The sequence below is a fragment of the Bombyx mandarina genome, chromosome 01 (assembly GCF_030267445.1).
Source record: "Bombyx mandarina strain Sakado chromosome 01, ASM3026744v2".
Classification (NCBI taxonomy): domain Eukaryota; kingdom Metazoa; phylum Arthropoda; class Insecta; order Lepidoptera; family Bombycidae; genus Bombyx; species Bombyx mandarina.
Genome location: NC_143208.1, coordinates 18783164 through 18796916, shown reverse-complemented (window position 1 = coordinate 18796916; position 13753 = coordinate 18783164). Strand labels below are relative to the sequence as shown.

The 13753-nt window shown below is 37.6% G+C and overlaps 1 protein-coding gene across 8 annotated transcripts in view; it reads right to left on the bottom strand.

Moving 5' to 3' along the window:
• The window catches only part of shaker (potassium voltage-gated channel protein Shaker), a 431166-nt gene that overhangs the window by 3354 nt on the left and 414059 nt on the right, over positions 1 to 13753 (bottom strand). For 6 of the 8 annotated variants that reach the window (XM_089731751.1, XM_089731734.1, XM_089731737.1 and 3 more), the window contains 2 exons: positions 1213 to 10206; positions 738 to 1104 (listed from right to left, as the gene is read on the bottom strand). The gene's annotated coding sequence lies outside the window, so the exon portion shown is untranslated. The remainder of the gene's footprint in view (positions 1 to 737; positions 1105 to 1212; positions 10207 to 13753) is intronic. The other 2 variants (XM_089731739.1, XM_089731742.1) reach the window with 2 other exon arrangements.

Genomic DNA, 13753 nt, shown 5'->3' with positions numbered 1-13753 from the left:
AGACATTCCTCCGCAATTGTTCGAAATTACCTAATCCTAATCATCTCACAACATCAAAAGCCTAGAAGATCAGCGTAAAGAAGACACAACTATTACTAGACCGAACAATACCGTTGATGTACTTGACATTCCTCCGCCATTGTCCCTGCTTACCTTATCCTAATGATCTCATAACATCAAAAGCCTACAAGATCTGCGTAAAGAAGACAAGAACTATTACTAGACCGAACAACACCGTTGATGTACTAGACATTCATCCGCCATTGTTCTGGCTTACCTAATCCTAATCATCTCACAACATCAAAAGCCTAGAAGATTCACTTAATGTTAGATCGAACAATACCGTTGACGTACTAGACGTTCCTCCGCCATTGTTCCTGCTTACTTAATCCTAATAATCTCACAACATCAAAAGCCTAGAAGATTTGTGTAAAAAAGACACAACTATTACTAGACCGAACAATACCGTTGATGTCCTAGACATTCCTCCGCCATTGTTCTGGCTTACCTAATCCTAATCATCTCACAACATCAAAAGCCTAGAAGATTCACTTAATGTTAGACCGAACAACACCGTTGATGTACTAGACATTCCTCCGCCATTGATCCTGCTTACTTAATCCTAATAATCTCACAACATCAAAAGCCTAGAAGATTTGCGTAAAAAAGACAACTATTACTAGACCGAACAACACCGTTGATGTACTAGACATTCCTCCGCCATTGTTCCTGCCTACCTAATCCTAATAATCTCACAACATCAAAAGCTTACAAGATCTGCATAAAAAAGACACAATTATCACTAGACCGAACAATACCGTTGATGTATCAGACATTCCTCCGCCATTGTTCCTGCTTACCTAATCCTAATGATCTCACAACATCAAAAGCCTAGATTTGCGTAAAGAAGACAGAACTATTACTAGACCGAACAATACCGTAGATGTACTAGATATTCCTCCGCCATTGTTAATGCTTACCTAATCCTAATAGTCTCACAACATCAAAAGCATACAAGATCTTCGTAAAGAACACAAGAACTATTACTAGACCGAACAACACCGTTGATGTACTAGACATTCCTCCGCCATTGTTCCGGCTTACCTAATCCTAATCATCTCACAACATCAAAAGCCTAGAAGATTCACTTAATGTTAGACCGAACAACACCGTTGATGTACTAGACATTCCTCCGCCATTGATCCTGCTTACTTAATCCTAATAATCTCACAACATCAAAAGCCTACAAGATCTGCGTAAAGAAGACACAACTATTACTAGACCGAACAATACCGTTGATGTACTAGACATTCCTCCGCCATTGTTCCTGCTTACCTAATCCTAATAATCTCACAATAACAAAAGCCTACAAGATCTGCGTAAAGAAGACACAACTATTACTAGACTGAACAATACCGTTGATGTACCACACATTCCTCCGCCATTGTTCCTGCTTACCTAATCCTAATAATCTCACAACATCAAAAGCCTACAAGATCTGCGTAAAGAAGACACAACTATTACTAGACTGAACAATACCGTTGATGTACTAGACATTCCTCCGCCATTGTTCCTGCTTACCTAATCCTAATAATCTCACAACATCAAAAGCTTACAAGATCTGCGTAAAGAAGACACAACTATTACTAGACTGAACAATACCGTTGATGTACTAGACATTCCTCCGCCATTGTTCCTGCTTACCTAATCCTAATAATCTCACAACATCAAAAGCTTACAAGATCTGCGTAAAGAAGACACAACTATTACTAGACTAGAGTGATATATTTTTGAACATCTCAAAACGTCCAATGCAGATTAGTTCGGTGTCAAGAAGGAGCACCTACCAATAATAACTTTCTGATAATCAATGGAGGGAAAAATGTTTAGCGGAAGACACCCGGCCTGATACGATAAAATGTCCTACGTTGACAAGATCTCTATAATTGTGATATTTGGACTAGTTTATGTATGCGCAATTTGGCATCTATCGCATAGCCCTGATGTTGCAACCCTACATTAACTATTGTCCAACAAATGCTACACATCAATTTGTACCAATGTTATACACCAATTAGTGTTTCCATTTTTTCAAAACCGTTCGATCGATAAATCAAAACTCTATATTTATCTGGTTAATCGAAATTTTCGTATAAAGTTGACCTTTATTGAACTATTTAGTATACTATCAAACCACAATTACTTAGTTCAAAACCTTGAAAAATTGAGATGAATTGAACATTGATAATATTTCGTTACATCGTCTTTTAAGAATTAACTCCAGATACGATGTTTCAAACCTAACATTCCCGTAATATCGTCATCGATGAAACGCATATGCAAATGACACAAACACCCTCTTACTCGGCTAATTACATAGACATTTATTTCTAAAAGTGACACGCTTAAGATCCAAACTCGTCATCCACGTATGTTATAAGAAATAAAATTATATTATAGAGCTTAAATATACCTAACAAAGATACACTTGAGACTAGAACTCACATTTGGCTCCAACATTTGTGAAACCGGTATTATTAATTAACTGAATTATATTTTAGCCCGATGCGGCAACCAACCGCAAGTTTTATTTAAACTATTGATTTGATGATTGCTTTTTTTTGGGATTGTTTTAGAGACAACTTTAAGGACTATCATTAAAAGGTCAAGGTTGTAATAGAATGTTATAAAGGAATTGTTCGATTAAATTCATCGTTCGCCTCCAGAGTTGTACACGTGTACATTTAGACACGGAGCTCATTTTGCAAAAATGGCTCTGAGATTGTGTGATGACGTCATTGTGTTACCGAATTTTTTTTTTTATTGCCGTTGTAGGCAGACGAGCATACGGCCCACCTGACGGTGAGTGGTTACCGTCGCCCATGGACTTCAGCAATGCCAGGGGTAGAGCCAAGCCGCTGCCTACAAACTTTACTTTTACGACTTTAAATATTAATGTATTAATCGAGAAAAAAATTGTTAAAATGTCACTATCTTTCATTCCTACGAATACCGATCTTGTTATGTTGAAGAAATTTAGCAAAACTTCAGTTATAAAATTATGGCATTAGGTATTTTTTAATGATGTTCTTCGATTGCACTTGATGTAATAAAATGTAGCGCCGAAACATTAATGATTATTTTCAAAGTTTCTACTTCTAGTTAGGACAATCAAGTAATTTGGCACATGATAATGTAACCAATATAATGAAATGAACTAAAGGACGCGGTAAAACAATGACGTGATCACGCATCCGCGTTACGTATTCTATCTTAAATTAAATTATGAAATAACAAATAAAACTTGTGAATTTCGATTGAGAGGCAATGTGTTAAGGTTTTGACATCACTTATTGTGTTATCTTGATGGCAAGTTTATGAATTCCGAAATCGATTTACGTGAAGTGATGTTTCCCTCTGTTCTTTTTTCAAAAAATTGTTGTTGTGTAATAATTTAAATGTTATTTATATTTCGAAGTGAATCGTTTTCCCGAAAAAAAAAATCTAAACAATTTTAAGCCAACAATCTCGCTATCGTGTTGTAGAAATACCGTGTTATAAGAAGGTTTTGGGGATTTTACTTTTCGTGTTATAGTGGAAGTGTGGAATACAGTGTTATTGGAGAGTTACCTCTATAATAAAAAAAACGGAATGCCACCGTAGAGGTGACACGACTTTAACTTCTGTATCCTTTTGTATGGACCAATCAGTCCATATGCTACTACTCTATGATTACTGTAAATTTCCATAACATCCAATAGAGCGACATTAATTATGCATTTCCTCTGGCACTGGAAATGAAGCACTTAACTTTTTTTTTTTTTTTTTTTTTTTTTATTGCCTTTGTAGGCAGACGGGCATACGGCCCACCTGATGGTGAGTGGTTACCGTCGCCCATGGACTTCAGCAATGCCAGGGGCAGAGCCAAGCCGCTGCCTACCGCTTAATACTCTCCACAAGCCTCGTTTGAAGAAGGACATGTCATAGCGCTCGGGAAACACCGTGGAGGGGAGCTCATTCCATAGCCGGATGGTACGTGGCAAAAAAGATCTCTGGAAACGCACTGTGGATGACCGCAGTGGCTCCAGGTAGTATGGATGAACTCTACTCCGGTGGCGGGCGGTGCGATGGTGAACTAACTTCCTAAGAATCCGTCGACCCAGTTATTGTTTTAGAAAAAAATGAGCCCCCTCGTTTGGGATTCATAATAAATAAGTCAGACAGATTGGGTGGAACGCGTTTTGAATTTATTCAACTTAGCAGAGCCTAACACCAGTTCACGATCGACGGGACTCCCAAAAAAATTGACATTTGTAATTTTGTACTTAATTTAAAACACGAAGGCCAATTATATTAGACTAATATTACAATAAACAGCTAAAAATTCTAGAATACGGAATATCCTCACCATTACACCTATTCATCTAATAGTAATAATAATAATAATACTGGATGGATAATATAATAAATTATCGCGATAAATTCAGTTTTCTGTTTCATAAGATCTCATTGTCAGTATACTATTCAAAAAGCTCTTAATATTACAGTAAATCTTAAATATAGTTTGATGCAAGAGTTCATTTTCCTTTATTTACTTGTTAAAATTATTGAAATTTCAAATAATGTTTAAGCTCTTACTCAGCGCAGCCCGGGAACGTGAACAATGGGAATAAACAAACAAAACTCAGTTACGAACCCAAATATTCCGAGATATATACGGAAAAAGATGTTCAAAAATTTCTCAAACACAAAAAAGGAGTAGTAATAATAATATATGAAATTACAATATTTTAATATTAATTTTTTATGATTTTTTATAATCGTTAAAATATGAACACTCTTCGATTTGGACGGAGAGGGCAAGAGAACGAGGAAAATTATACCTACTGCATTTGTCGGAACTGCGACAGCCACAATCACAGTCGTCACCGGTTGCAGGTTCGACGATATTGCGATAAATCGTTATTACAAGCGCTTCGATTTAAATACAGCTACAGATATGTAAATATTTCACGTTTGCATTTAAACCCCGCAACACATAGACGCGAGTCCCGCCGATCGCATCGGAATTCATTAGCACGCATTTCCGTGGTCGCCTCTCATTCGAAACGATACAAGCAAAATAAACATACATTGCACAATGTTGCAGACACCGCCTAACTACAAAATCTTAAATCAAATCAAATTCAATTTACACATAAAATTACCCATTACAGTTGTTTCCTAAAGACCATATTTAATACAGTCCCGTCGTAACGGACATTTCAGACTTCTTAATAAATTTTAAAATTTTTCCAACTCCATCCTAACTACGAGTTTGATAATCACTCAAGTTTCTAGAAGATCGTGAGTCCCTCAGCGATATCTATGCGAGTCTATCTAAGATATGAATAATGTTTCACTTATAATGAAGTCAGTTGTGTGTTCAACGGAAATTATGGTCGGTCCATTGTCGGAAACGTCTGATTGCACCGGGCCCGTGTGTGTACGCCTCTGCGGCTACTATGCTATACGTTACCGATAAAAACTAATAATACTGAGCGAAAATCATAATACGCTGCCCCGGTAACGGCGTCACTACAATTTTGGCCAACACGAGTAATTCACGAACGACTCTAGTCTGCGTAGCGCTTTCGAAGAACCGAATTTTAATTAAACGTTACTTTAAATAAATAAAATAACAAGCAGAGTCGCCGCACGCGGCTTTCATCGTTTCGATGATCGAGATTTAAGTACCCCGAGCTTCGTATCGTTGTGTGCGCTCTGTTACGGCTTTAGGGTCACACTGCTTCCGCTGTGTGAGCAGTTCCAAATGGACTATAGCTAAGTAGTAACGTATACAAACAAATGACGCTGCTCGCGTATCTAAAAGACAGAAATTACGTGAAGTAAACGTCGTCGTCGCTTGAAATCGAACACAACATAACGGTACAAGTTAAAAACACGTTCTACGATTCGTATATAGATAGACACATACAACGGTACTAATTAACAGTAACATTTTATATATTGGAATCTACTGACGCACAAAAGTGAAAACACAGCATCTCTGGGTGCTTAGTGCGAGTTTTTTAACTTCTCGATAGCGTAAAAGTTAAATCGAATTTGTATGAATTTGACGCGTTTGCCTACATTTGTCGCTAAGGCCGCTCTTCCAACTGCATACAAATTTGAGTTAACTTTTACGCGATCGAGAACGTTTAATTAAACGCAAAGGACGCATCAGGCGCCTGCGCAATATCGAGAGACGATTAAGTCACCGTATTGTAGCTCAGCATGTGTGTTCACCTTTGATTTTACACCAATTAGAAATATACCCGACCGATCGAGTCACGACATGACCCGCGGTTACAAGTACGCACAGAAAGAATACATTGATATTATATAACGAACACCGATAGTAAGTTAATACGAATAAATACGCCAATATGACTTTAAATATTAGGGTAATTGACTTCACACGAACTCAATCATGTAAAATATTAAAAACAATGTATATTATGCTATCGGAATTCTGCGATGCGTATTAAAAACGGTCATAAATTCGATTCTAACTAAATAATAAATAATTAAAAATATATATTGTTTTTTTTTATTAAAATTTAGATTGTAATGTTGTCAAGTACCCTAAATAAATTGCTTCTGTTTCTTGATGACTCACTATGGTTTTCGGTTGCAGACTATCGTTATCGAAACATGGCCACGTGGGCATTCAGAACCTAGAGACGACTGTTCGAACAATAACTGTAATAATTCTAATTTGCAATTGTTGCGTTCCATTCAAATATTTATTATAATCGTTAAACTCTATATTTAATTCGAAGAATCACTCGAATCGTACTAAATTGTTAAGTATCTGGTTAAATTACAGTATTCATTATTTAGAAACTGCACTGTTTTATTCAAGGACGAGTAGACGAGCTGACGATAGACGTCGCTTATGGGTATCGGTGTGGCAACACCGACGCGTCACTCGTCCCGAGTATTGAGTTCCTCGTGTACGTATCCAAACGCGAAGTATCACGCAGCGGGCGTCACGTGACACCGCGTGTCCTTACAAGAGGCTTGGGCTGACTGTGGATAATGCGTGCACTACCGGTCTCCCTGCTTTCACTCTGGAACGCAATAATGCGCAATGCATTACCGCTGTGGCAGAAGAACAAGTCAGGACGGTGGTACTACCCCGGGCGGGTTCAAAGAGATACCCTACCACCTATACAAATCAGACATTTGAATGGAATGTAAATTTAATAATTATTCGGAAAAAGCATATTCTTTTTTTTATTTTTTATTGCTTAGATGGGTGGACGAGCTCACAGTCCACCTGGTGTTAATTGGTTACTGGAGCCCATAGACATCCACGACGTAAATGCGCCACCCACCTTGAGATATAAGTTCTAAGGTCTCAAGTATAGTTACAACGGCTGCCCCACCCTTCAAACCGAAACGCATTACTGCTTCACGGCAGAAATAAGCGGGGCGGTGGTACCTACCCGCGCGGACTCACAAGAGGTCCTGCCACCAGTAATTACGCAAATCTATCTGCACAGCTATTTGCGTTATTTATGAAAACAAAATAATTGTAAAAGCGATTTAATTTTAAACGTTTTTTTTTAACATTTATACAGGAAAAAAAAAACGTTTTAATCGTGGCTGTCGTCTCAAGTTTCTGTAATTACCCATTTTCTGACAATGTTATTGTGTTGCCATGTAACGACACGACGGTACATTCATGAGACCATCCTACCATTATTCATCAGTAAACAGGACCCGCGTGCTTAATGAACCATAACACATTAATGTGTACTACACTTTTATTATATATTGGCGCCCCAATGGCCATACCAGACTTCTATGAATTGCCTAAGCATAACGTAATGGAGATTCGTGTCATTTTTTATCTCGTGCTTCGATGGTGTTTTCAGGTTTATCGCGAGTGCCATTAGAGCGCCGATCGACTCAACAGTCTCGGCTAACCTAACTACAAAGTTTACGTGATCCAAAACATTGTCTTTGAACTGTTTATTTTTAGAAACTAGACAATGTAAACAACTTTACTTATGATTTAAATTTGGGTAGAAATTGGAAATAGCAGAAGCGCTTGTTAGCTGGTTTAATTTGAAATCAGAATTCAATGAAAGTAACGATTGAGAGATTGTTGAAGGATTGGGGATTGGTAAAGTCCAAAAAAAGAAAGTTACTTGTGTAAAATTACTATGGGATGCTAAGTGATCACGAAGAAAGAGTCAGCTTACAATTTTTCTGAATTTTCACTAAATAATGTTTTAGGATCAAATGGAAGATACAATGATTTTTTTAACGAAAGTAACTCTGAAATTTCTTCCAAATTACATTTCCCTTAGGTTCTTATTGAGCGATAGTTCACTTTGAATTTTAGAAGAAATATATCAGACACGCTTTGTTGTACATTATGTTTGATTGAAATGTTTACATATAGTTCTTAATGGTTTAACCTATTATGGAATACACTGAAACACCGATATACATCTACAGTTTTACAATATAATTTGATTATCTCCTAAGCTTCTCGTAAAATAATTACATTAGATATTGAAACTCTTAATTCCATTCAACAAAATGGAACGGTTAGCTTCGACTGATGTTCTACCCCGTACCGTGTTGTCCTTCTGACAAAATTATTTAGACGAAACATCGTTCCATTTTGTCATTATTAAATAAATAAATAAAATTCGATTGATGGCTTTAAATAAGTCCCTAGAAGAATAAGGCTTAAACACTATAGTAAGTATATTACACTACACTACACTAATACATAGAGCGTAAATATAATGTCTTTTGATCTAATGTTTAAACGCTATGAAATGTGTTACTATGATATGATGAAAGGTTTTTTTTGTATTTTTTTTTCTTACTGTTTTTCATTTTTTTTCCTTTAACATTATTGTTTATATAACACAAACTTACATAATAACACCGATTATGTTGTACACATAGCTAAAACATCAAATTATTAATTTCAAATCTTAATATTTATTCACGAGTTGACTGACGGGCGCTGCATCGAAATGTAAAATTAAATAAATGTCTTTTATACAATACGGTTAAAAATAGAGGAATCGATAAAAAAAATTATTCGGTTAAAATATATGAGCGAGCTATTTAAAATAACCTAAAAATCGAATTAAATTCGAAATTATAACAGGCCTAAAACTACAAAGAAACTAGTAAATAATTCACAATTGTCCTAGATATGTCGAAAGGTAAATTGATAACTTCAACTGAACTGTGGGGCATGGGGCTGCTGTTGTAAAGGGCCATTCGAACTCGGGAGGCGTACAGCTTGCCCGATGTACCGCAATATCAGTATTAGCGAAACTAATATACTGACACACTGATTAGCATAATTGTCCATCTGTCGCAAACCGCGCTCGGCGGGAGACTCGTCGCCCGCTGACGAACACTTCCAGTATCTACGTACAACACTACTAGTAAAACAACACCGATTAATTGTCCTTTAAGCTTGTAGAACGAACACTGACCATAAAATATTTTACCTAAAATGCCGAGACTGTTGCGCGACACTACAGGGGACGGGGGAGGGGGAGCCGGGGTGCTCGGATATACTGGATACGAACGATTATACTCATGTACGTATTACATTAATATCTTACGAGCTAGGAGCCGAATCTCTGCGAAGCGATGCAGTTCGCTCAAAACATTCGCGTTCTCGTGCGTCCACACGACGCGACGACGCTCTGGATGTTGTGGGCGGGCTGAATCGAACACAAGCTGTGTCGCGGAGAGGAGTTGGCGTGTGACGGCGCCGTCCTAACTATTTACATAACACGACACGACCGACAAACGTATCTTTAAGCATATTTTGTCAGCGATATGCTCGAAGAATTGTTAATAATTACGGTTGTCGACGGTGTCGATGGTACGACTAGCAGTTTACAAGCGATCACAGTATTTACAACAGGAGGCGAAAGCGGGTCGCACTCGTAGATGAAGCTTAATTTTTTTGTGTTTTTTTATTATTATTTTTCTCATAATATCAGTAAACAGTTTTTCTATGTTACACGTATAGGTTAGAACGCTAAGAGAGTCGCAAAGTTGAGTGTAGGTGTGTGAGTGGAGGCGACGCGCGTCACACGTGGCAAGGCGGCGGAGAGCGAGACGGTGTGCGCCCGCGCCACACCGCGCCCTCACGCCCCCTCGCCTTCTCTGTAACATTAAAACAAAACACTGTAATATCACACTAACGTACTCAGTGCGAGTTTTTTAACGTTCTCGATAGCGTAAAAGTTAACTAAAATTTGTATGCAGTTGGAATAGCGCACCTAGGGGCAAACGTAGGCGAACGTTCCAACTCTATATAAAGTTTAGTTAACTTTTACGCTATCGAGAACGTTAAAAACTCGCACTGAGCCGACAGATCATTTCCCCAGACATTGACACGCACACACATGCAACATCTAATAAATAAAATGGATATTTGGACATCTATTTCCAAGCACAACGGGGACACATAATGAGCACTTCGTCGTGATCTGAAGTTACTTTAGGTATTTAACTGCGAAACTGCCGAATGTATACAGAAGTTAAAATCACTTTTAAATGAAATATTAAGTAAGATATGACGCAAAACATCCAACCCTCATTTGCGTTCAATGCTCTTGTAGCTTAGAGACCATAAGAGGTCCAGTATTATCCTGTAGGAACAGCGGGAGCTAGCGATTAACCAAGGCCGGCCGGAGATTCCAATATCTAGTTCCTCACAGCACACATCCGCAGTAATGAGGGTGGCATTTGGAAAGAAGCCGTGATGAATAATACCGGCACTAGACCATCAAACAGCGAACGTGATTTTTTTAGGTAAGTATTGGACCAGATGCGGGACCAGTGTCTAAACAACATGATAATCGGCTAGGATTATAGGAGTATAGGAAAAAGAATCCATTTTTCTCGTGTTCCATAATTACTCGTATTTTATTGTTTTGATCTTAATGAAAAAGATACAAATGTAGTGAAAACAAAACACCAAACAGTAAACGAATGGCTGAATTAAATTTTTTTTTTTTATTTCATATTTAAAACAAAATTGAATCTAGTATTCATTGCCAGACATACATAAATTACGTTTCAAATTCCAGCATTGTACTGCTGCTGATTGCGTATATGAACTTATTAGTTTTATTTAAATGTGTGCAGGCGATATATAATATTACTGTTTGTGTCTGTGTTATCCGATCATTATAGCTTAGTGTCATATTATACATCTCGCATACATATATGAGAAAAAAAGAGGCGACACTCGCCCATTTTCTTTTATCTCTCGCCAGATATTCGCCAGCTGGCGTCCGACCTTATCGTTCAACATATACGAGTAACTCTCAAAACAACATCTAGGCTACGATTCGAACTTGACACATTAACATTGTCGGCCTAGTAAATTTGTGATGCAAGGGAAAGCAGCATGGCGTTACGACTTTTTATTCCGGAAACTAGTAGTTTGTGCTGTTTTGCACACATTGGCACACTAAGCGGTCTCGTAACACCCACTAATTAAATATTACCGATGAGAATCGACTTAAGAACTTGGCAAAATCGATGTCACGCATTTACGTGTGCAAGCGTACAAGCACGAGCTTATGATCGGTCAGTTATTATTACATTTAAATCCTAACGACGATTTGATAAGTCGAAGAATGTCACACTAAAGCATTGTAGCAAATGGGCAGCACGATAACACAAGGTTATGAGTTTGTAATATTATGTCACACAGATGTTTGAATCGACTGCAGCTCTCTATCGCTTCCATATTCGTGATAAAGCGATCAATAGCGATGCTTTTCTATTGCTGCCAAGATGACACAAGATGAGCGAATAGGAAAGCTAGGCCAAATTTCTGGCACGCTCTATTGTTTTGGATTTCAACAAAACCGATTCAGATTTTGTTTTTCGGGAAGCTTAAAGCTTTTATTGCAAAAAAGAATTTAATGGACTTAGCGTGCTCTGTGGAATCTTTGGGTAATTAAGGAATGACCAAGTTTGGTGTTGCGGAATATTTCACGGTTCTTGGATGCCCGCAATACATCAAAAGCGGCAACTCCAATTTGCTTGAAAAGTTCTCTGAAGTAGGTCAGATGAGACCCGTCCAGCGAGAACTTCGTTTTCAATTAAAGAATAAACAATTTTTTCTACTCAGACAATTTTCGAAATTAGAATTGATTTTTGAATAAAACTTATTTAGAATGTTGTGGGGGTAATCCGAGTATGGTACAAACGTATTTCATAAAATTTAAATTCCTTATTATTCTCCGTATCACATACTAAAGTTATGTTGTCGGAGGTACCTTCCAACCTTAGTTTTCCGAGCTACTAAAACATTTTAGATTTGTGCATGTATATCTCTTGTGTATGCTGCTCTATCTTTGGAATAATTAAACAGAATGCAAGGGAACTGTACCCAATGTTGAAACTAGTGATTTACTAAGCTTATTTTAAAATACAAATAGGTTTTACACGGTGTTTGGTCAACCCGCAATCTATAACGAAGACAGGTAGCTCCGCGTCATTCGATATCTAGGACACAGATTTAAAAAAAGTGTAGTGTAAAAAAAAGAGAGTAAAGTGCAAAAACACTTGACAAAAAATTAAATATACTTTATTTAACTTTCGATCGTAATTAATCACCACCTATTTTCGTTCATAGAACGCCTCGTTGTACAGGTAAGGGTTGATGGTACAAGACCGCGCGGGAGGTCACCAATGCGGTGGACAGACCAAATGAAAGCTGCAGTGAGAGGTCCCCTAAATGAGTGCAGTAGAATGGCCTCGAGCAGGGAGAGATGGCGGGACATCGCGAGACGCATCAAGTCTGCCCCTGCCAACAACTACATGACGATCACGACCACTCTGTCAAGAGTAACGGTGGAGAAGAATTTTCGTTCTCGGGTTCGGCTCATCACACCCGGCATCAGTTGAGAAAATCTCTAACATACTTTTCTAACAGACGAATGCTCAATATGCGTATAAAAAGGTCAAAGCCAAGCGAAATTAATAACAAAAAAAGCTAAGTGTAGTTTTTGTCCACTCAAAAATTCTCTTTGCTCGATATACGTTTGTGTTACAATTTTCTTTAATACATTACTTTTATAGTATCGAGCTTGGTTTACAAAGCGCAATTGGGCAATCGAACGTGCGTGCGTTCTTATTGAATCCAAAGTAGTGAACGGGTTTGTTAAGTGAGCGACTACGAAGCTTGACGTACCCTCTCGTTTCAATGGATTCTTTAAGATACCTACACTTTTGTGGATAACATATTTGATTATGTAAAACGTGCATGAAGAGTTTATGTGGTGGTATCAGGGCCTTCGTAAATAGGCCTTCGTAAATACAATGAAATGAATAACACGATTTTTGCAACCTATTATTTTTCGACTTACTTTCACGTTGTTTTTTTTAATTGTTTTACACATTAAGAAACAAAACCGGTGTTTTTATTTTGGCATATTATTAATATTGGGGGATTAGTTTTTTGACACACAACATCAACTAAGTCAAACAGGAAACAAATAAGGGATTTACAGTTACAGCGACCAGCGATCTATGTCCTTACTATGGAGAAAAATAAGACAAAGTTCACAGTTATTTCTGTTACCGTATACATGAAAGTAAATTTTTATGTTAAATTAATGTTTAAGAGCAAACATTTTCAGCGCTTAGCCACTGTGAATCTTGGGTCATGGAGAATTCTCGGTAGTAAGTT